The following is a 21,976-nucleotide window of genomic DNA, read 5'->3' as shown; positions in this document are numbered from 1 at the left end:
TAAAACGAAAAAATGCATACTTGATAGTACTAGGATAGGTGATGAAACGACAGGCGAACGAAAAACACCAATAAGATACTCACAATGAAGATTGATGGAAATCGCGCGCAAGTTGAAAGGCAACTCGATGTGGATGAATTACATTAGTCAATACTCTAAATCAAACAGAGCAACAACACACTTCGTATATGCATTCTCCGCAGGTAAATCGTGTCCATTTATCGAGATTAACAAAAGGAGAGAACCACTGGGGAGAGTCGAGTCTATACCATAGGACTTAACCCCTTTGAATCACTTCCACATTTGAAGGCTTCGCAGGAATTGCGAGCAAACCGAAGGAAACATTATTAATGTGTTGTTACGCCAAAATATTTCACAAATATTATAGTGTATCGTTTACGTCAATCAACGTCAATACCAGTTGTTAGTCGTGCTTCTAGGTTTCCTTTGCTCTATTTTACATTAGCGCCTTGTTTATACGCGTTTCAGTGAAGTATTAAAAAAACTTTGGGACTAACTCTAGCTATGATTAGTTCATATAGAGCTCATCCAACCGATGAGTTACCTAGACCGTCATCTAGTTATCGCAACGCCGGCAGACTTTAGTGGGTCATTTTACAAAAAGTACCCCATCAGCAGAGCGACGCAAGATATACTGCAGCAAGGTGTTACGCGATGTGTCGTCACGCCACTAATGATATATAATAACGCTCAAATGATAATGGCGACAATAACGGTAATAATATTGCGTTCGCAATTTATCAACGCTTCATTCTTTAGAATAAAGGTAGCCTTTTTGTTTTGATAACCTGATCTGTTAACACTTTCAAATTAAGATTTAAAAACATATTTATTAGAAGATAGTTTGCTGTAATAATTTCATCTAATAGCTATATAATGTATAATTTATTATTCTTAGACTTCTAAACCCGATCTAGCCTTCTGTACAAGCAGTCAGCCTAGCTTTAGCTAGTCAAATACCTTCGTTTATGCATGTAAACGCTTCGTTCAGCACAGCCTGTAGACGTGGTACGGTTAATTTAAATTTCTTCCCTCTCCCTTTACTTACCTCAACTCTTCCCCTGAGCACCCTTCCAGTTGCTGTCAAGCGTTATCACTTCGCAGTCGAAAAGTTTCCATATCTTGCCTGATCGTCCCTCTTTGTTCGGCATTATCCTAGTCACCCCATCAGTTGCTCTACCCATGTACAGAAAGCTTATATATAAATCAGAGACAAAATTACCCGCCGGCGAACTGCAATAACGCTCCAATTCATTGGCCGTTGTATACTGGGAATGACCTTGACATTCAACCCTTGTCCATCCTCCATCCCCGCGACATAGCGTATGATAAATTGCAATCAAATGCCAGTTGTTTTACGAGGTCGACGAGTGGTTCAACTCAACAGCCTTTATTCGTGCTACGGTAATATTTACAGGCGATAAAATCGTATCTTCACGCATCTGTATATCTAATAAATGCTCTCGAAAATTCCCTGCGGGTGAACTGTCATAGCTTCGGCACTTGGGTTTTCAATGATCATGCTGTTCGGACGCATAGACAATAGCTTCATACCCGATATGCTATTGGTAGCATAACAAACACCGCACGGATTCGGTTGTATACTACATTTAGCCTCGTCCGATACGTCGTAAATACGAATTGATTCTATTGAATTTAACTTGCATAGTATCTATGACAGCAATGATCGATTTGAGACAACGATATTAACTAGTATACGAATCAGGTGTCTGCTATCTCTGGGCCATATAGACAGAAAGCACTCGAATTCTGTTTGCAACAATGTTCGAGTAACCATCGTAAATACGAACTGCACAAAGCCAATGGAAAAAGACATGTTCGGGTAACGTTGAGTAGCTCTGTGGTAAGAGACGACACTTTTGCTTTTATCGTAATACTTTCAATGTTTGCGTAACTATCTATCATTTTTTAGCTGCTATTGAATCCATACGAATACAGATCGTCTGTGTTGGTGATTTCTATATTTGTAGCCCGATTGGATGCTAAGGATCATTGACCGAAGTGTCATTGTAAAATGGTCCGATAACACTGGGGCTGTTTCAAAAATAAAAAAAGTTAAATAGTTATAATTAGATGGCAACTATTTTTATGTTTGAGAACCCCGTAAATTGAAATAAACAAAACTTAACATACGACGCATTATGACACTGCCCCGATCTGCTATAGAAGATACGTTTATGAATTGGTATAGCCCATGTACGCGCATATATGGGTCAGGCAAAGGTAACGGTTTGGAAGCATTGCGTTTTTCCGATGGCTGATGCCGAAAAATTATTACTGAACCGGTAAATACGATAAGATCTACCGGAGGACCGCAGAGTTGAAAAAATATCTAATGCGCAATTTTTCTACATTTTTAATTTATATTACACAGCCAATGTAGCGTGCTAATACGAATAATAAAGCGCATTTCACACAGTTTGCACGTGGCGCATTGTCTGATCTGATTCCATTTTCGTAGTAACCCAGTTTATGAATCGTAGGCAAGCGAAGATCTAGAGGCGGACTTACCATAGCGGCACACGATAAATGCGGCAGATTAGAGGCTGACTGGCGACGAGTCAACAGCACGCACTTGGCCTTTGCTGCTGCTGGCGTTGTATTCTGCCTCTTCGTTGTCAAAACGATAATTGCGTTACGTTGGAAAAGGGTTGTGACGTTATTTTGCGATGGGGATGCGGGAACACTAATAGTAGCACGAACTCCACCGCCTGATAGTCGTCAATGGTATAACAGCAATTAGCTGTGATAGTTTGGGGAGCGGTTTACCCCCGCGATCTGTAAAGCTGCAATAGCCAATGCCTCACTGCACTAATCCTTTAGTATTAGTATAATAGTACAGCGACAACAGGGGGCTATGGTTTAAGCAACAGTGGCAGGAGCAACCATGTAAGCGCGATGGCTTGAAAACGCAATATCTTCACACAGACACACAAATACACACACATGCACGCAGAGCTTCACACGCAACCGAGAGATAAAGAGACGGACGGACGGACGGACGCACGCACGCGTCTAAACGAAGGCGAACAAACGGAGACTAGCCATGGCGGTGTGGGCAGCGGAAGCGTCGAAGAGCAAAGCACTTTGAAATAAAAAAAATTACGCGCTTTACATTGGTCCCCTTTTTCCTCTGTGGCCGCTATCCTTTGTGCGACCAGTGTCGATACTTGTACTATTTTTGTTCCTAAAATGGTTATCATTGCTCCCGTCGCTGCTGTTGAGGGAATTATTGTTGTTAGCTTCATCCTTCTTGCTGTCGACTCGAATTCATCAAATCTTTGAATGACCAATCGCGTCAAGGTGGTATGCTCATAAATCTGACCATCTGCCCGCGTATGTCTTGGTTAGTTGGTCAATCTGTCCACATTATGATATATGTAATGGCAAAGACTGCATAATTGCTGCTATTGCCGTCCATTGCTTTTTTAGTGCGGCCGCTTCGTGTGCTAATGTTGTATTGTTGCTAAGTCTATTGTTACTGCAGTTGATGCCTCCGATGTTGGCAGTACTTGTCTTGTTAGCGTATTGTTGATGTTGTTGAGCAAAAAAGGATATCATAGCGACAAACTATTCGATACCGAACAGCTGGCATGGATGGTTGAAGTGAACGCAACAAGTGTCCGTTCAGCCTGGAGACGGTAGCGACCGTTTATCATTGGCCGAGTTGGGTCGGGCTGCGGTCCTCGAAGGGCACGCTAACGCCAACGCTAACGTTAGCGCTGCTTAAGGGTAGCCGTCCCTAACACAACGACAGTAGTGGTAGTAAAAGTGAGGCCTCGAAAGAAGTCGGTGTCTCGCCGCTTCTGCTAATGATGAGGTCTCTGTTGTTAGAACCGTTCATACAGAAGCTTTTCGTGTCGCTTTCTATGTATACAGCTAGTACCTGCCTACACAAACGGTATCGATACACAATAATGAACACAATACAATGCATTGCACGCTGACTACTAGTTTCTCCTGCGTTGCCAGTTCCTACTGGCACAATGATACCTATACTACTGACTTCAGGAAGCAGTAGGAGTAGCAACAGCAACAACAATAGCAGAAAACACAATAATAACAATAACAAAAGTAGGCTATTGATCATATATTAACCATATATAACAATTGTTGTTGCTGTTGTGTATTTAAAATGAAGAAAACGCCGATCAATAATTGCGACTGACCTAGTTGCAGTCGCAAGTGAGCCTTAAGCAGAAAAGACGCAGGCTTCGACAGATCGAGTCGGGTGGCATCGATTCTTGTTGCTCCCTGATTGTGTGATACACATTTGGTTAGCTGACTGACTGATCAACTAACGAGTTCTTCTATCTATACTGTATTATATATTTAGCGTATACATGAGCTCATGTGCGAATTCGGCCATTGGGTTACATAATTGGACCGTACTGCTATTAGAAGTGTGGTCTCTGCGCTGATAGAAAGGGGGTGACAAGATCCACAGTTGACTGAACAATGTAACTGCTCGAAGCTACGCGAGGGCAAAAAGCACTCAACGACAATGAAGTGTATTGTCTACATCTGTTTTTATGTGATACATGATGTAGTGCTTTAGACAATCCCTAATTTCTCTGCATAAGGTAATGTCTTTGTCGGTAGATTAAGACGTATTATGTGAATTTTCTTATCCTGTATACATAGCACGGCCTATCTCAGAGCGAATCATGCTGCGGGAATGTGTTAGAGCGTGAACATGGGTAAATCAACAACAGGGTAAACATGGCAGTGGGATTCTACGCGAATAGACGAGATTCTGTTGCATCGTGGCCTGTATCACTGCTAAAGCAACAAAAGTCCGCAAAAGTCAATTTTACTTAGCAGAACTTGCTTTTTGCGACCATTATACCGCTGCTGGTCTTTACGATATTTTCATTCGAGATTTTACGGTCGTTCTATTAAAAAAGTGGACAACGTTGTTAACGAGGACACATTCACGGATTCGTTGTCACGCTATATGGCTTACTGAAGTTATTTTAAACAATTTTAGTGCCCATCAGAATAACGATAATGATGATGGTTGTTATTACTACTTATTTTTCGTATTACTACTTTTGTAATCAAAGAAAGTTGTTATATGTGGTATATCTAAATACGTTTCTCATAGCCCCGTGGAGAGCATACCCAATTGTGTATGCTTTTACGGGTTTGTTGTACTGAATTCAATCAGTCTTGATAGATTGATTGAATTCAGTATCCTCAAACTACTATCCAATTATTCGGCCGATAAGAGTTTTTTTAGTTTTGTTGCAAATAGTTGTTTTTAAAACAGTCACTAACACTATTTAATGATAATCCATGCGTGCATGTACTGCACGTCTTAGTTTGCCTTGAGCAGATTATAATTATTATACTGAAACCAATAATCGTGCATAAAAACAGTAATTAAGTCCCCATCCTTTCTTTGCTTTCGTCAGCCTTACAGCACCTTGTAATTCTAATATGGTAGACTATCCCAGGCCATTCCAGGAAAATTATTAAAATTAAAAAAAAAAAAGGAATTTCATATAATGCTGCATATAATTCGCAAAGCGTTTCTGCTTGCCGGCAATGCCTACCATTGAGATATATAGATAATGAAAAGATGCGGCAAGCTCGTTCGTTTTTTTTTTGCAGTTATTCTGTCGAACTTGCATTGCCACTGTAATCGAAAAATCCCGTAATATAATATTGCTGGGATCCGTCAAATTTTGTCGTTCTAACGTTGTTCTTGTGAGGGGGTAACGCTGTTCTATCGCTAATTCTGATCGCTGGCCTTGCTCCTCCATATTTCACTCTCCGTATTTCAGCGAAAAATGTGCAGCATTGAATAACGCAGCAAACTCGTTTGGCCTATTCGGTATCCTCCCACATCTGGTCCGTTGGCCCACGAATGAATGGGCGAAATCTCCACTCTTGTTTCACTCGATTTTGCCCTCTCCTCTTGATTATAAGCAATTACTATTCTCAACGGCATTACAAATATAATGATATGGTGAGACTAGATGCCTAGATACGAGATTCTTAGGGCAAGTAGCTAGGCAACGAGTAACTTTATTGCATTGTTTTCACGGGCAAAATGAAACTGTTAAAACGATACAGCAATTCCTCCGCCTATGGTCTCTACGACTAACCATGTTTTAAATGAACGGTCGCTTTCAGTTTCAGCTCGACTCGTGTAGCAAAGCTAATAAGTTTGCCAAATCGCTCAAATTGAAAAGAATTGTTTCTCCTTTTGCTTTTCACTTTCGTCGTCTACACAATTGGCAATACTTTTATGAAAAAAAAAAAAAACAAAGCCGATTTCTAGACAATATCGTCAACAGGAAGTGATGGCTAGCAAGTAGTCTGCGTTTGCGGTCATTCTATTGTTATATATTATTACGTTTTGTGGTCTGTTGTGTCATGTCGCTTCAGCTGATGAATTATTTGATATCAGATGGCGTAACGCTGTGACGAGGCTGCCAGTTGTTGAGTGTCTTGGCTTGTGCGTTTAGCTTTGCAATCTGGCATGGGACCGCTGGCTTTTCTGTTTTCGACGTCGGTCTAAGCTAAAGCTATGTAACAGCAGATAGAATAGACTGAGTAGGCAAATGTTCGTTACAACAGGCTTCTAAATGCCCACGAAAAGACCATAATAGTGGGGTGTGATCAAGCATAAACAAACGAGTCGAATTTGTCCCAAGAATTGGGTCTAAGCGACCTCGTGCCCAAATAACTACGATCTGGTTTGACGTCAACCAACGCTGCAATAGAAATGCTAAGATGTAACTATTTCAAAAATAGAAAGTATGGCTTAGAAACGATTTCTAGAGGGATTACCTTACGGGGTATTGCGTTGTCACCGAGCGTCTATTTCGTCCCGCTTGGCATTATTCTAGCATTTTCATTAACGTACGTATAGTGTAACGTGTATACTTTTTTGGAAAACTAAATTTGCGGGTTGTTGTTACTGTCTTACGATTTGCTTACTATTATCTAGTAAACGCTGTGATCTACGCAACTGAATGACAAATACCATTGTACATAAGATACCGTCAGAAATATACATTAAGTTTATCATTCGCTTCCTGTTGCTGTAGGGTTTAAGTTGTAATAGCAGGTGAGAAAACGTGACCGTAACTATTGCGAAAGCCAGCGTTTGTTGAAGAATAGGTACTGGACCCCGTGCGATGACTGGCCGGCCAAGGACATCAAATGTAGTTACCTATGTTGTGCTAAGTCGTCGAGATTAATTTGACCACAAAGTCATTGTACACCCGCCTTCGACTATAATATAATTCAATTACGTTTTCTTTTCGATGTTTTGACAGTACATTATGCATCTGGCACTAATAGTGACAGTGCTTGATTTAAAAAGGTCATTTATTATATATATTTGTAGTTGTGAGAGTAATCCATTTACATGTTCATTATTGCTGAAAATCTCCATCTGATAACGGGACTCGTTTTTTAAATCGCCAATTTTCAAACCGGAATTTGGTAGAATCGTGTATGCGTGCGAACGATGACGATGTTGACGTAGGCTATTTTTTGGTGCAAACCTGTGGCCAGTATTTGTTCTCCTGAGCGGACGGTATCCTTTTTTACAGGGGAATGTATATACGGGGTCGCGCCAATCGAAAACTCGCGATGAACTGAATCGATATGCAATGCATCCTTCTATACCTAAAATTAGGTTTTCATGCTTTTTTTTTTTATTTTGATTGATTGAGCAAACATGATTGTAGAACACACTTCTTTCTCATTAACGCTGACGGAGTTTAATGCAGCGTTCTTGAACGGCATTCAAGGGATAGCCACGAGCGTTTCCAACAACAATAGTGCGACTATTTTACTATTGATGGTCATGCACTCGATAAGGGCCAGCCGATTTTTTCTTCTATAATTCATCAATATGAACGATTATGCGGTAGCTACACGGGATCACGACTCGTTTGTCACATATTAATAACATAACCGTGCAGTATAAAAGTGGGCAGATTTTGCCAAACCGTGAAATGATTGATTGCTGTTGGCCCCGTTGCCATTGGTCATAGCAGAGCCTTCCTTTTTGACAGATGGCCATTTATATAAGGAAGGGCAAATGTCATCATCGTGCTCTTGTTGCGAGCGGCCGGTAGGAAACACTAGTGGCAGAATAGGTAGATTCGCTAGTCCAGTTGGTCAGCTAGCTAAAACCGGGATATAGACAATCGATCGGTGGGCGAGCCGTGATTTATGTCATTAGACAGCTTTCGTGACTGTCGTCCGCTCCAAATCTCTGCAGCCTGCATGCTTTTGCTGGGAGGGTGCACAAGCCAGTTTGAAAATACCAAGAAGAAGAAGAAAAAAAGTTTTCGTACGAGAGAGCCGGGCGAATTGACGAATTCGAACGTGAAACGGAAGCGACTAGCCCCCCAGACCACTCGCAGCCAACGTAAGGAAGGCATGACGAAATCTGCTCCATTATTATATCAACATTGTTTTCTTACTAAATATTAAATCTGGTAAACTCAAGAGTTAACGGAAGTGCAATTCAGGTGAACCTGGTGTAGTTGGCGGCACCTTACACAGCTTTAACAACTTAACAAGCCTCAACAATAAGCCTAGAACTTTTTAACGGACTTTTGGCGGACCTCTGCGTGTATATATATATATATATATCATAGATGCGCTTTGTACGTTGGTGCTTACGCCAGTTTAACAGTCGGTAGCAGCGTCCGCACCGGTCACAGCTACTAGTCGTCTCTGAAGTCTCTCTTATTTGGGTGCCATAGCGAGAAAAGACCAACAAAATTATGCCGATGGCAGCGACGAAAAAAATTAGGAACAATGGTTGAAGAGATGAACAGTAACTCGGAAGCGCGAAGCGCTGACGGAACTTCGCAGCTCTGACCGGGGTCGACAGAAAGTGGCGTGTCGAACGAAAAGCGATGGGGAACAGTGAAAGTCGCCTGTTGCTGGCGTCGCCAACGGTCACCATTATCAACAGTCAGCAAAACAATGACGTAAAAACTCATTTGCGAAAAGTAGAAGACAGCTGGAGTCCCGAAAAACCGACAACGACGACGACAATTACTGGAAAAAAACGCAGAAGCAGAAACAGACGTGTGAAAGCTCGAAAGGATCTGTAAGAAGCGAAGCAAAAAAAAAACACAGGAAAGCATCACTGTAATGTAGTAAACATCTTGACGCGAATCAGAAGAAAAGGGCTGAAGCAAGGAAAAACTAACCAAGCTAGGCGCTCCTATTGAACGTGATAACAATAGTAGCTTTGTTTATAGTGGGTTCAAGCTGTTGAATGAACTGCAATGGTATTCTCATACCACTGCTAACCCATATATTGCACGCATAACGCCTAGAGACGGTGCCAGACGGTGACAAAAATATTCGTGAGCTCACTGGATCGAATCCAGGCCCATCTTACATAGATGATTATCTGAAATTTGTTAGATACAATATATTGTAATCAATGTCAATAGATAAGGTTCTTTTGAGTACTAACACACTGTCGAGTACCGTATATGTATTACGAGATATTAGTGAGATTACTAATACATTTATTCGATAACGGATAAAATTGTTTATTAGGTTATACTAATTGATTGATACAAATTAGGTAACCGGTAATTATCTTTGGCAGAATCGCCGATTGTATTCGTTATAGCTACCAGGGATTTTCAGCCAATTTCGGCTGTGTTCTACTGCTATCGCTAACAGCTTGCGAAGTTCCAGTTGGTGATTATGTGCTATACGTCTGTCGTCACTATCTATTTTCTGCCTCTTTGGTTTTTATTTTCAAGAATTTAGTTGATCTTTTTAGAGAAAAAAGATGGCCACTTTTGCATGGTGTTGATCAAAGATCAGAGCCATTTTAAAGCAGAAAAATTTATTGTTTTGTGCCTTATTCTCCGGATGACTTTTTAAGGAAAACCAATGCCATAATACTGGAAAGCATAGTCATATTATGCGATGGCTGTTAAGGCGCTCACTATGTCATTGTCATGAACAGGTCGCTATTAAGGAAGGCAGACTTCGCGATTAAACCTTAATTCGCGCTTTCTTGGTCTAAAAAGGGGAGTTTCTTCATTACTGGCATCTGTGTGCGTGTTTTTAATTTCCATTGTCGTGATCGTTATGACCATTCGTTTATAATCTTTGCAGACAAGCCCGGATATGATGATAACACCAGGTATTTGCGCGCATCGGCTCCCATACAATCGCAACAGCACCCGCCCTTTACGATACTTCTATGTTGGCAGGATTTCCTCTTGACCGTTCTTACACTTCCGGTGTACTGTCTTCAATGCGCCGTCGAACAGTTTCTGTCGGATGAAGATCCTTTGCACCAGGCTAACTTACGACTGAATGATGAACCTATGACCACCATCCACTATTCAATCGGCGATTCAAGACGGCTGACCGGGAGAACTATTTTCACTATAGTCTCTAGGACCATAGTCAGGCGCTGCAATCAGCCCAATAAGCTGCTTTCTCCAGTCGATTTCCGACTGTCTGGTGAAGTCTCTTTAATCGACACTGTTGACGTTTCGTAACGACTGTCTCCTCCTGTGCTCAAGAGGGGTGGCGGAAACAGCGGCCAAAGCTATCGTAGACCTTTACCCGAAAGTAGGCCATACTTTCGCCCTACTCGCTTGGCTTTGAGTCTCATCTTTCGTGGTCAGCAACAGCTGTGTATAAAAAAAACCGTGACGCATACTGTTGGGTCGGGTTGAACCCGTTCTTGTCAAACAAAACACATCACATCGTCCGATTCTCACGCACGCTGACAAGTTCTTGCTATGTTGTGCTTAATCAATGGAACAAACTCGTGTTGTCTTGTTCCTGCTTTATTCGCTTAAACTTCTTTATTCGTCACCTGCGTTCAGGAGCTTGTCCACAAACACAACGAACGTAGGCGATGATTCAACATTGCACAAAGACGTAACTGATAACACACTAAGCATCGGGAGATGCAATGTAGTCAAAGCTGTACCGCACCATCTCATCATGCGGACATCTCTGCCTGGCATCGTTCTTTTCGGCAGGGCCGCGCACATCTTAGCTGTCTGTACCAGATATTCCGTCACATGACAATACACCTCGGAACGCCATCAGCAGAAGCGGTAGCAATGCTTCTGCAGCAAAACTAGCTCACTCAAACGTACCACGTTAGCCCTAGGGCAGCTGTGCGGTACCACATCTGAGCGATGTACCACAGTCAGGCAGACGACTGATAGAGCTATGGGCAGTGGATCGGCTACAGGCGGGACAGTATTTCCGGAGGAGCAGATGACCAGACGATTAGAAGCTGGTGGACACTAACACAAAAGCGCGATAGGACGTGAGACAATGGAAGAGTGAAAAAGAAAAATAAATAGAAAGAAAATAAGGGTCTGGAACAGCAAGCAACAAAACCAAGATAGAAAACAAATTTAAAATCAAGGAAAAGGAAAACAGCCCGAAGGTAGCAAATTAACTACACCGGAAACCACTAACTGATCGCGCTCTTGGCACGTTAGAGTACGCTGCAATATGGCGGCAAAGAACAGTGACATCGCGTAAATGCGATGCGCTGTTTGACGCCGAAGCGATTTGTTGCTACACTCGGTATACGACGTCGCCCGCCGCCTACGCGCCTCTGGCGATAGATCAGAATGCGCTAGAAAATAGCAAAGGCAGCTCGGGAAAATGCGGCCGCACCTGCACGGAATGATAGCAAGAAGGGTACACGAACTTAGTCAGCCAGGGGACAGCGATTTTGTCAACGATAGCGATGACTACGTAACCGTAGCAGGAACAGTTCCACCGGGAATCTACGACATCTGCTCATGATGGGATATGCCGAATATAGGGGTTATCACGAAAGAAGAGGCATGCTGGCATCGTTCTAGTATTTACTTTGTTGTATCTCAGTACAGCGCAAATATATCAGATGTTTTCAGCATGAATGCAACTGACCTAGACTAAGTGATAGTGGGCGACGACTCGTCAAATAGAACCAACTGCAATAACAGCGAATAGTGCGCCCGTTTGTATATATATATAAATAGGCGTCGTTACGACGTCGCTTAGATACAAAGCATTTCGAAGGATAACGGGATAAGAGGTTCTCTATTCAACATCGAAGCTAAATCTATTTGCAGAAACGAACTGATACTAACCCTCCAAAGACTGACCAAAAACAGGTTGAGTCTCGTTATACTGTGTCGCATTTAGTTAAAGATTCAGCTTGTTCCTCTTTCAAAATTTTAAATATTTTGTTTCTTTGTTCTCTTACCGACAGCTAATCGATGTTGATCTGATATTAAGTATAGGGGACATATTCATAACTGGTGATGTACTAATTAGTCAGACAATGTAAAAAAACATCTCACTGTTATTTTCCGCGAATTTCCGTGCGTTATTCGTTCAGTGGCGGTAATTTTCAAAATGTTCACATAAACAGTGACATAATAAAAAGATAATTTCAGTATAGATTAAAAGTTACTCAGCACGATGTGTGTCTATCGTACACCCCTCTATAATAATATATCAGCCTTAAACAGACGAGAAAAATAATACTGAAGTATAATTTATTGGCTAGAATTCAATACGAACAGCGGAATCACTTGTAACAAATACATGCGTCTAGCATTATCAATCGTAAGCTATTCCGCTGTTCGCGTACTGCATTCAGCGAGCTTTTGCCTAGGCAATACGGGGTGATCCAAAAAAAAAGAAGCATCTCCTACGATCATGTGCTGTCATAGCAGCACATCTTTACGAGAACATATGGGTTGGGCGAAGAGGCTTTATGGAATACCCAGACTAATCTACGGCAGTGAAGACAATGACTCTGCAGGCTTTAAAAACAATCGATCGACCAATAATGCGTAGTAAATTTTTGGCCAATCATTATCAGCAGTGTATTATAATTATTAATGAAAACATTGATAATTTTAAATATCTGCAGTAGTCAGAAAACCTACGCGTTTTATCTAGACACTTCTGCAATTGAAATACCCATTATTTGCAAATGAACCTGAGATTACAGCCAAGCGAACACTTCTACGAAGATTCTACATCGTTTATATACAGTTATCTGATTGAATGCGATTCTTTTCAACGCGTTAGTTCATCGTGATACGACAAAGCATAACGTAATCACCGATTGACTTGAAAATTTCCTCAAATTCATACTAAACCAAAACACAAACAATGAAGGTGAAATCAGTTGTACTTCAGTGTATAGTAACCTATGTATGTGAATGCATGACGAGCTTCTGCATTGCTACCTTCGAGGACGTTGTATCTGTATCTATTTTTACACAGTAATTGTATTAATATCATTATTTGAAATATACGAAGATCTTTTGTCTGTAAAATCTGTTCGCGTGGTGCTCCTGAGTGGCGCTGATATATGTACGAAACTGAACGCAAACATCAGTGGGTAACATGGAGATAAAATGCAATGGAAACTTTGTAAATTATTTTCTCTACCGATACGATATCGACGAATGCCGTTAAATTGTCTGTCCTGTTTCCTCGTAGGTTTCAGTGCATCTGTGTGATGCACCGAAATCTATGAGGAAAGAAAGTAAGGTTTGTTTGCGTGTATACATACGCAAGTTGTATTGTCTGTCACGGCGTGTTCTTTATTCATACGATAAGAGCTGTCATCACGGACGAGGCCAGAGCTGTATATACATGGCAGGACGGGCAACTTAATAATGCTATGGACAGATGTACAAGCTGAAAATAGAATCGAACACGTATTTACGAGCAACCAAACGGATGCCTGTCCTATCAGAAGTCCGTCAGTTTATTTAGTTAGTTATTGTTACCATCAGTACTACTGTTATATAATTGTGGCCATGTTCCTTGCTTTATTAAATAATCGTATGAATTAGTAGTGCGATTTTACATATATATGTATATATATAATCTCTCTGTGAACTCTCAGTGAATGATTGTGATTTTGTTGTTTGCGTTGCAGGTAAGCGAACGGTAAGGGACAGAAACAAACGAAAAACGAATGTTGTCGAATTCGGACATAGCGAATCGGTTCCTACACACATCGATTACTGTTACAAGTGACTTCGGCCTGTCGGACCTAAACGACAAACGCTTAATAAAGTGCTTCCCAAGATGGCCAGTGTAAAGATTCCGCCCGAGAATATCGCAACATTCGTTGCTTTCGTTAAGGTCTAAAAAAGGTACAGTAGTTCCAAAGGACCTAACAACCTAATAATAAAGGAAATGCAGAACACACAGCATCTACAGACAAAGGGGCTTATACAAACACACACACATACACACACGCAGACACGTGGGTGAAAGTTGCCTTTCAAATTAAATTTCGCTCTAGCGAAATCGATTTTATTTATTTATTATCGAAAACTGTATTTAACGACATAACAACAACGAACAAAAATTAACCTATTGCAGTGGTATTTAGGTCGATTCGAGGTGAAATAGAGTTACAGGTTAGGGCGCGGACAGCGGGTAGCGACCTTGTTTAACATTCAGCTTTCTGTATTGTGCCGTCCTGTATTTTTTATAGTCAAAAATTCGGATGTAAAAATATCGGTAACGCGCAGTTAAAACGAAGCTAACCCGACCTGATTTTGTTTTTGAAAAATTTTCTATTTAACCTGCACGTAGAGATTCTGTTGAATTCCTACGACTTACCCTGCTCACCTTATAGTAGTGGCTGTTGGCTTAAATCAAGGTATAAATTATTTACCACCATTGAATCAAACGTATATAAGTGCAAGCATGAAATATCGAGTTATGATCGAACGACATAGTTCTTCGGCGTAGACGATTTCGTTCTATATTAAGCTTTTACTGGTGTCTGGACGTTCTTTTGACTAGCGAGCAGTGATGGCGTTTCGAACACCGTGATATCATGCAAAATAGGGTAAACAGGTTAGACCTCATAGATTATCGAGTAATTTGCAAGCGTTCTATAGCATGACTACGATTTAGGCACACTACAATGTGCTTCCATAGTGAATGTCGACGTATCGGCATCACGCAGATGGGCGGAACGGGCAAAAAGGACCAAAGGGTCGACTACGTGATCCGGGCCGTCTGTTTCTAACCTCTTTGCTCCTGGTCTCCGTCAAGCTCTTGATTTGATTTTCTCCTGGCCGGCGACAGTGTCAAAATGAGGCGGTCGACAAAATAACTGGTTCAACTAACGAGAAGAAAGAGAGCGTGATACAGGGAATAGAAATTCAATTTTTGACCTCATACATCCCTGATATACTACGTAAATATAGACAATGCTTTGTTGCTATACTGGTCGGGGAGAGATACGTGATAAAACCTCTTCATATGTTAAGTGCTCCACGTTTGGGCAAAATTCTTCGTAGTTTAGTGTATTAGGTGAAAAAATAGGCCGTGAACAGTAAATGAAGTTCCTTGCTATATTAATAGTCGTCCTTTTCCCGTATTCCGTATGTACCGTCAGAAAGTTCAAATGAGTATCTCAACGCTACATAGATTAACTCACCGAAAGGTTTTTGTCTTCGATTTAGCAAATCCGATTTCTTGCTAACGACAAGATACTTTCTATTTGGTTAACAAAAAACTAATGACTACGTAGTCATATAATTATTTAGTATATATTATATAGGATATAATTAAGATATCCTATATCTTATATTATATATTAAGGATAAGCAAATGAGAAATTCGATAAAGATCGGACCAGACTTTCGGAGGACGCATAACCTCTTCTGAGTATATAGTAGATCTAAATCACTACTGTTCAACATGAGAGACCACTTTGGTCTTGATGTTGGCACACAACCAGTCACCAGTATTAGGCCTGGGACCTGGGAAAAACAAGGCACACAAGCTCCCTAGGTTCCTCTCTTCCATGTTCTGTTGCTAAGAGTACCTCGGTAGGACAACCTGATCTTAGTTTTTTGCCGTCTGAAATGAACGAAGATAACGTACCTCTTCTCGTTTATGCATTGACCGGGGGAGAAACCGTGTGTAACAGAGGAACAAATTACTGTAGTGGGTTATTGAATATAGAAATCAGGCGGCATCACGAACAGCTTGCGCTCCGCAATGCCGGCTACCTAAGGATCGGTCATTCCTTTTACTCTGTCCGCCTAGCATTATTTGCAGGGTAACCCACCAAGAAAATCTAAAGTGCGGCGATTCATTCTGTGTTTTTCCCTGCTGCTGCTTCTTTCATCCACTTTTTGGCGCCTTGGTGTGGCGACGCTGGTGATAGAAATAGACGTAGACTTTGAGGATCTCTGTCCTTTCTGCGTCGTTCCTTGATGCCTGTCGGGTAGCAGCAGAGGGCGAGCAGCAGTTGCGATCTACACCCTCGAGTCGCAAAACCATGTTGTCCATACAGAGAATACAAAATCAGAAACGCGGTCGTATTGAGATGGCAGGAATTTGTACAGCTAGGATCCTAGTTAGGACAGCAGGTTCTTTTGTGTTGCTATCGTTGTTTGTTGTTGGCGCTGATGCTGTCGGCCTTGTTGCCGCTGGTTAAGTAACGACTTCAGTCTTCACGACATTACTTCACTAATGGCAGCAGGTGGTCCCCCTGTGGATAGTCTCTGAGCTATGCATCTGTCTGTCTTTCGGTCATCTGCACCTGAAAATCAAAATCAACTGCGGAAGCAAAAACTACTTCGACTTCTGCTTATTACGCTGCAAGCCGTTCTAGCAATCCCTCGTATTCGCTCGTATCTGTCTAGAAAAGGAAAGGAAAAACATAGTCCGTAGTCAGACATAATCAAGTCGTTCTTTTTAAACCGGTCTTTCACAGTTCTTGACTGCTCCACCGGCACATTCGAGCATCGTCAGCGACAAAACAGCCAGAGTCCCATGGCCTTCTTGCCAGCAAAATTCTACTGTACCCATGGCATAGAAGTGTATTACAGAGCCCGCGCCTGGGACAGCGCAAATCGCTTGACTCTACGAACGAACAAATCGCTTTTCAAGCCAAACTATTCAAGAAAGCGTATCGTTTAAATAAGAAAAAAACTACAATATAGCTTCCGTTGATATTTTTCCTTTGCTTTCTCTTCGTTTTCTGAGAATCGACCACAACAAAGAGCACTGGCGCTCACCGACCGCTGCCTACTACGCTACTGGACCTCCAAAAATACGAGCTAGCGATCATTCAATCGAACGAACAACTTTCGAGCATCGTTATAGTCCTGATGTTTACTGTTATTGTTGCTTTTCACTGTTGTTCTAGTTTAAGCCTGGGTAAGAGCAACTGTTATTTTTCCCGCAGTTAGTCGTCCCTGGCTAGTACCACGTCTCCTCCCAATACCACGATTCGACGATGAGTCAGCGGTTGGAATCAATCGACCGGTCAGCCAGCTAGTCAACCATTTAAATACCCACCCACCAATTTAAAGGACGCCACCGTGAGGCACAACGCGTTACAGTGAAGTCGAATGATGTCGGCTAATGAAGCCTAATGTGATGCCCACCTGAGTAGCAGGCTCTTTTCAGTGGAGGAAGGGAACTCATTTTTGGATAACAACCTATTGAAAGCCATAACAACGCACCGTTTCGTTTGGACTGGTCAACCCAATTGTTATTGTTCGTTGTCGATAGCAGGATTTTTCTAAGACAGTGGAACTGATGGAACGGCTCCTCACCAGCTATGACTAAGCTGTTTGTGTTTTTCATTTATCTGTCCTTGCCTGTGTTCGCCGCCTACTCGTCAAGTTATAGGTAAATGATGATTCGATCGCAATTACCGCCGTCTCGACAGCGACTGCTGTAGCATGGCTGCACACTGGGTCACTGGCGGCATTTTAAACCTCGCCGGTTCTCCTTCGACGTCCGTGTATCACAGTCGGCCGTAGCAAACCATTGGGGTGTCTATGAGGATGATCGCCTTACGGACGTCACAGCTATTATCGATGTTAATGGAAAACGATCGGTGTTAATAATAGGATGAAAAACATGAAGGTGCTGTCACGCGACACATTTTAACCGTCGTCTCTAACTTTTACTGTCGTTACCAAGACAACATTGCTAAATGGTATTGTGTCGTAGGGAAAATGAAGGCGAACGGTGAACACATTAATCTCTATTTTCCCCTTATCTTTTCTTTTCCGCCTCCCCTGTTGCTTTTGGCTGCAGGGCATTTGTCGTATTTATTCTCGAGTCCTGTTTACAGAAACCATCCATCGGTCCACCTGTCGTCCAACAGGCCCCGTAGATCTTCGTTAACTTTGAAGTTATATTATTTATGCGGTGCTAGCAGCAGTCTCTTGGCGAAAGCAGTACTATATGTCAATATAAAAAATTAGTTTAGTAGAAGTAGTTGTGTTATTTGCTTGAAACAATACCCGTAATAGGCATGTCTGTAACGTATCTGTCTACTGAATCTTGAGAAGCGATGGTCGAAGTTCGAATTCGGGCGTAGACAAAATTTTTTTGTACCGGCAGGAGGCAGCCGTCTGAAATAGTGCCTCAAATACTGGGTGTATGTAGAACACAAGAAGAAATAGAATGAATCATTGGACGTAACATTCGAAAATACATCCATCTATTTAGTAGTACTTAGCCCAGATCCGAGTTAGACAAACCATTTTTAGAGGATATTATTTAAGGAGTGTTTCGCTTGCAGTTGCTGCTGGTTCTGTTGCTGCTGCTGCTGCGTCTGCTGTCGGAACGTTATTTTATTTAGGGCGGAACGAAAGAGGAGGTACATGCAACCGGGGCTAATTATTATTACGCTTAGTCAATAAACCAAGCAGCTGGACAACGCTAACTATTACAGAGCCGCGCTGATGGAAAATTAGCGAGATCGAGTATAGATCTGATAAATGCGATCTCAGCAGAATCGAGTCCAACCGTCCTGGGTAGAGCCCCACACTGCTCAGAGACCAGATTAGTTAACCTGTGAGGAGCAGTTCGAATCGCCCCTAAAAATAGGTATTTAACAGTAAATATTTATAGATAATCACGCTTAAATTTACATGCACATATGCATAAAATCAAATCATTGCTGCTGTTGCTATTCTGGTATGAGATGACAAGCGCTATGTTGATAATAATCGTGGGAAAGAAAAGTACATCTTTCTTATATGACCAGCGTGCAGCGGATCAGTGAGCCAGAAGAGCGCTCATATTTACATCCATAAATACACATACTAAGCGCTTGCAATGTAACGGCCGTAGCACATGTCACGTTAGCAGAGTGATGGGCTCGATAGGACCGGCACGAGCAAACCAATCAACAACAATGCGGGTCGCTAGACCAAGGCTCTGGGGCACACGTGCGGGACACTGCTGAATACGGATCTGTCTACTGGATATGTATCGGTGTTATAGGAAAAGATCGCCAAAGATACGATTGCCGCCAGCGCAACAAAGCAGTAATAGGAACGTTGAAACAACAGTGACATTAAGCTATCACAATACTGTTCAACCGGTACAAAGAAATACACCAACGGTTAAGGGGGAGCTGCGACACGGTTGAATCAATTTTTTGATATGAGAAACGAAAAAAAAAACGTAAAATAAAGGTAACGGGCTAGGTGAGGAAAAAAATGGGTCGTAAAAAATGAGAAAATCGTCACAGGATGGTAACGAACAACTACCAGAAAGGCTGGCTAGCACGACATTACTAGTACGAGTAGCTTAGCACAACTATCTAATACATATGCGACTTGGAACTGGAGATATTCACGTGGCAAGAGATGACTGCTGAGAAGCTTCATCGGCAAAATGAAGTTCGATGGGGGCTAATAATGGGTAACGAGTGGGGAGGGGGTGGAGAGAGGTTACATACGAATCTAATTGGTTGTGGCACACGATGAATTTAAGTAGTCAACTGATGTTGCGCTGCGATCGTCAATGTTCATGCTGTCCAGCCAACAGCAGGTTGCTTGTCATCTGAAATAATCGTAGAGATATATGTTGATTGATTAGCCATATTCTAATGTCATACGTGGCTGCCATGCTAGCGCCGTTAAATGCTTGTTCGTAATGGTATACTACAATGGTATTGCGATAACTATATAAGTGAAATATTGTTAGTCGATATATTATTGCGCCTTTGAATCGATATCATCAACGTACAAATTTCTAAACACGAAGTAAGGTGTGATAGGCCGTCCAAGGTTGAATAAATACTGATTCTTTTTTCCGTCTATAATTTTTGCTTCGTACAATTTTCGAATAGGTAATATCACAATACGCAATACTATTATGCTTAAAGGTATTGCTAATTGACCCGAGGCTTCGTCAAGCGAATATTTCTTCTGAAAGCGAGACGATAGCACGAAAAAACCTAACACCCTTCCGATTTAAGCAAATATAGCAACATATAACGTTATCAATGTGAGCTATTGTCGGCAAGTTAATGCTCGATCTCTAAGAGCATGTGGAATCAGTCTATTGACAGAAACATTGTCAAGGATCGAACACAATAGAATATATATGTAATGCCGAATTCGTGTCGGACGTTGCATTTTGCCGCTTGTTAACGTTTGTAGAGTTTGTGACGGACGCATCGCTTATTGCGTCACTCTATTCATGGCCATTCGATGACTTCACTGATCATCTGTATCGATATGCAAAGCAGACGACTTCCGGCCGCTAACCTACGAGCGCTCTATTGAACGCAATAAGAAACGTACGCTTTATGGTATCTCAGTGGCGACTGTATGCGTGGTGGGCAGTTTTTGCTTTGAAGTAGACTATCGATACGATCTTTCCCAATGTATACTGTTTGACATACAGGTTTTCGTAGATCCGATAGAAACATCGAATTTAAGGACTCTACCTCATGCACACTTGAGAGAGTGATCCGATAAATTCTTTCGTTTCTCAGGCTGAAGGATGTTCCAGTTTTCCGATTACAAGACTAGTAGCAACATGCACAAGTCCGGCTTGATTTGATCAAGCACCGCTAATAATAGGTAATATGCTATTACATTTGAAATTTCGAGTGTTTCCAGGCCAGGCTGTCCTTACTTTTTTCGTAAGGGTTATGATTTCTGGTCCATGACCAATTTTGTTAAAGGACTACTTACCCAAGTTGTACGAATGGCCATGCCAAACGAATTCGCATTTATGAAGTCAACGCAACAAAAGGAAGTGACGGTACATTGTGAAGCGTGGTATGCCAAGGACATTCAGTTACAGAGATCCTCCGATGTCAAAATCTGTTCCGCTCTAAAGGAAGCTATGTCACATTGAGCTAGTAAAATCTTTTTCTTCAGCCACAGAATTTGCCGCGTGCAGTAACTTCGTATAGAAGAACCTGTAAACTTTGCGCTTCGTTCAAAATCGATACAGAACACCAGCGCCACCACCACCGCCGCCTATTGTTTACCTGACCTTGTGCCCACAGCCATCAGCTGGCGAAAGACAGCAGCTGCAACAATATAGTAAAAATATGTAAATGCTGTGCATTAATTCCTTTTCAAATACGTTATTGCAGTAGATCGATATTCAAACGAAAACCGTAGAACAGTCCACTTCATTGCCGCTATTAAGATTATCACGGATCATTTCCATATATTCGAATGTGTAGTAAACGAATTAGCAGGTGTCCACAGAATTGAGAAGTTTCTGTAAGTATTCATTTACTATCATCAAGCGACAGTGGTCGATCTCCCTGCAGGTGAATGCATGCGATCAGGCTTCATGATGTAGTGACAAACTTACTACAATCAATGTTTTTCCAGCGCGTAGCAAGCATAGCAGTATAATCAAGTTTATGCAATTATCCGGTTGACAGGTTATGAAGGGCAGACCTGAATTATTCGGCTTAGTTTTAAGGTTAACCCACCCGATTTTCAGATCGAGCGAGAGGCTATATTTTAAAAAGAATGAAAAATTAACTTCCCCTGGAGTCGTTAGCCATCTGCACACCCTAGAGTGTTTTTTCTAGTTCGTTCCGACTGAAACAAGGGTCATCTATAATTGAAAGAGATACTGCTTTAAAAAAGGTTTCTTTTTTTGAGCAAAGCAC

The 21,976-nt window shown here is 41.7% G+C and overlaps 1 long non-coding RNA gene across 2 annotated transcripts; it reads left to right on the top strand.

The window, feature by feature from the left end:
* The first annotated feature begins 461 nt into the window (after positions 1–461).
* LOC111259240 (uncharacterized) lies at positions 462–20,152 on the top strand. Of its 2 annotated transcripts, none has more exons than XR_015310507.1 (3): positions 462–1,885; positions 13,982–14,201; positions 17,710–20,152. It is a non-coding gene; the product is annotated as an uncharacterized LOC111259240 (long non-coding RNA). The 2 variants fall into 2 exon arrangements; XR_015310506.1 differs by having other exon boundaries at positions 464–1,885; positions 18,620–20,152.
* The last annotated feature ends 1,824 nt before the right edge of the window (positions 20,153–21,976 follow it).

This window comes from Varroa jacobsoni, unplaced genomic scaffold (assembly GCF_002532875.2).
Source record: "Varroa jacobsoni isolate VJ856 unplaced genomic scaffold, vjacob_1.0 scaffold_32, whole genome shotgun sequence".
NCBI classification, from domain to species: Eukaryota; Metazoa; Arthropoda; class Arachnida; order Mesostigmata; family Varroidae; genus Varroa; species Varroa jacobsoni.
The sequence above is the reverse complement of the archived record's forward strand: the minus strand, read 5'-3'. Positions and strand labels throughout refer to the sequence as shown.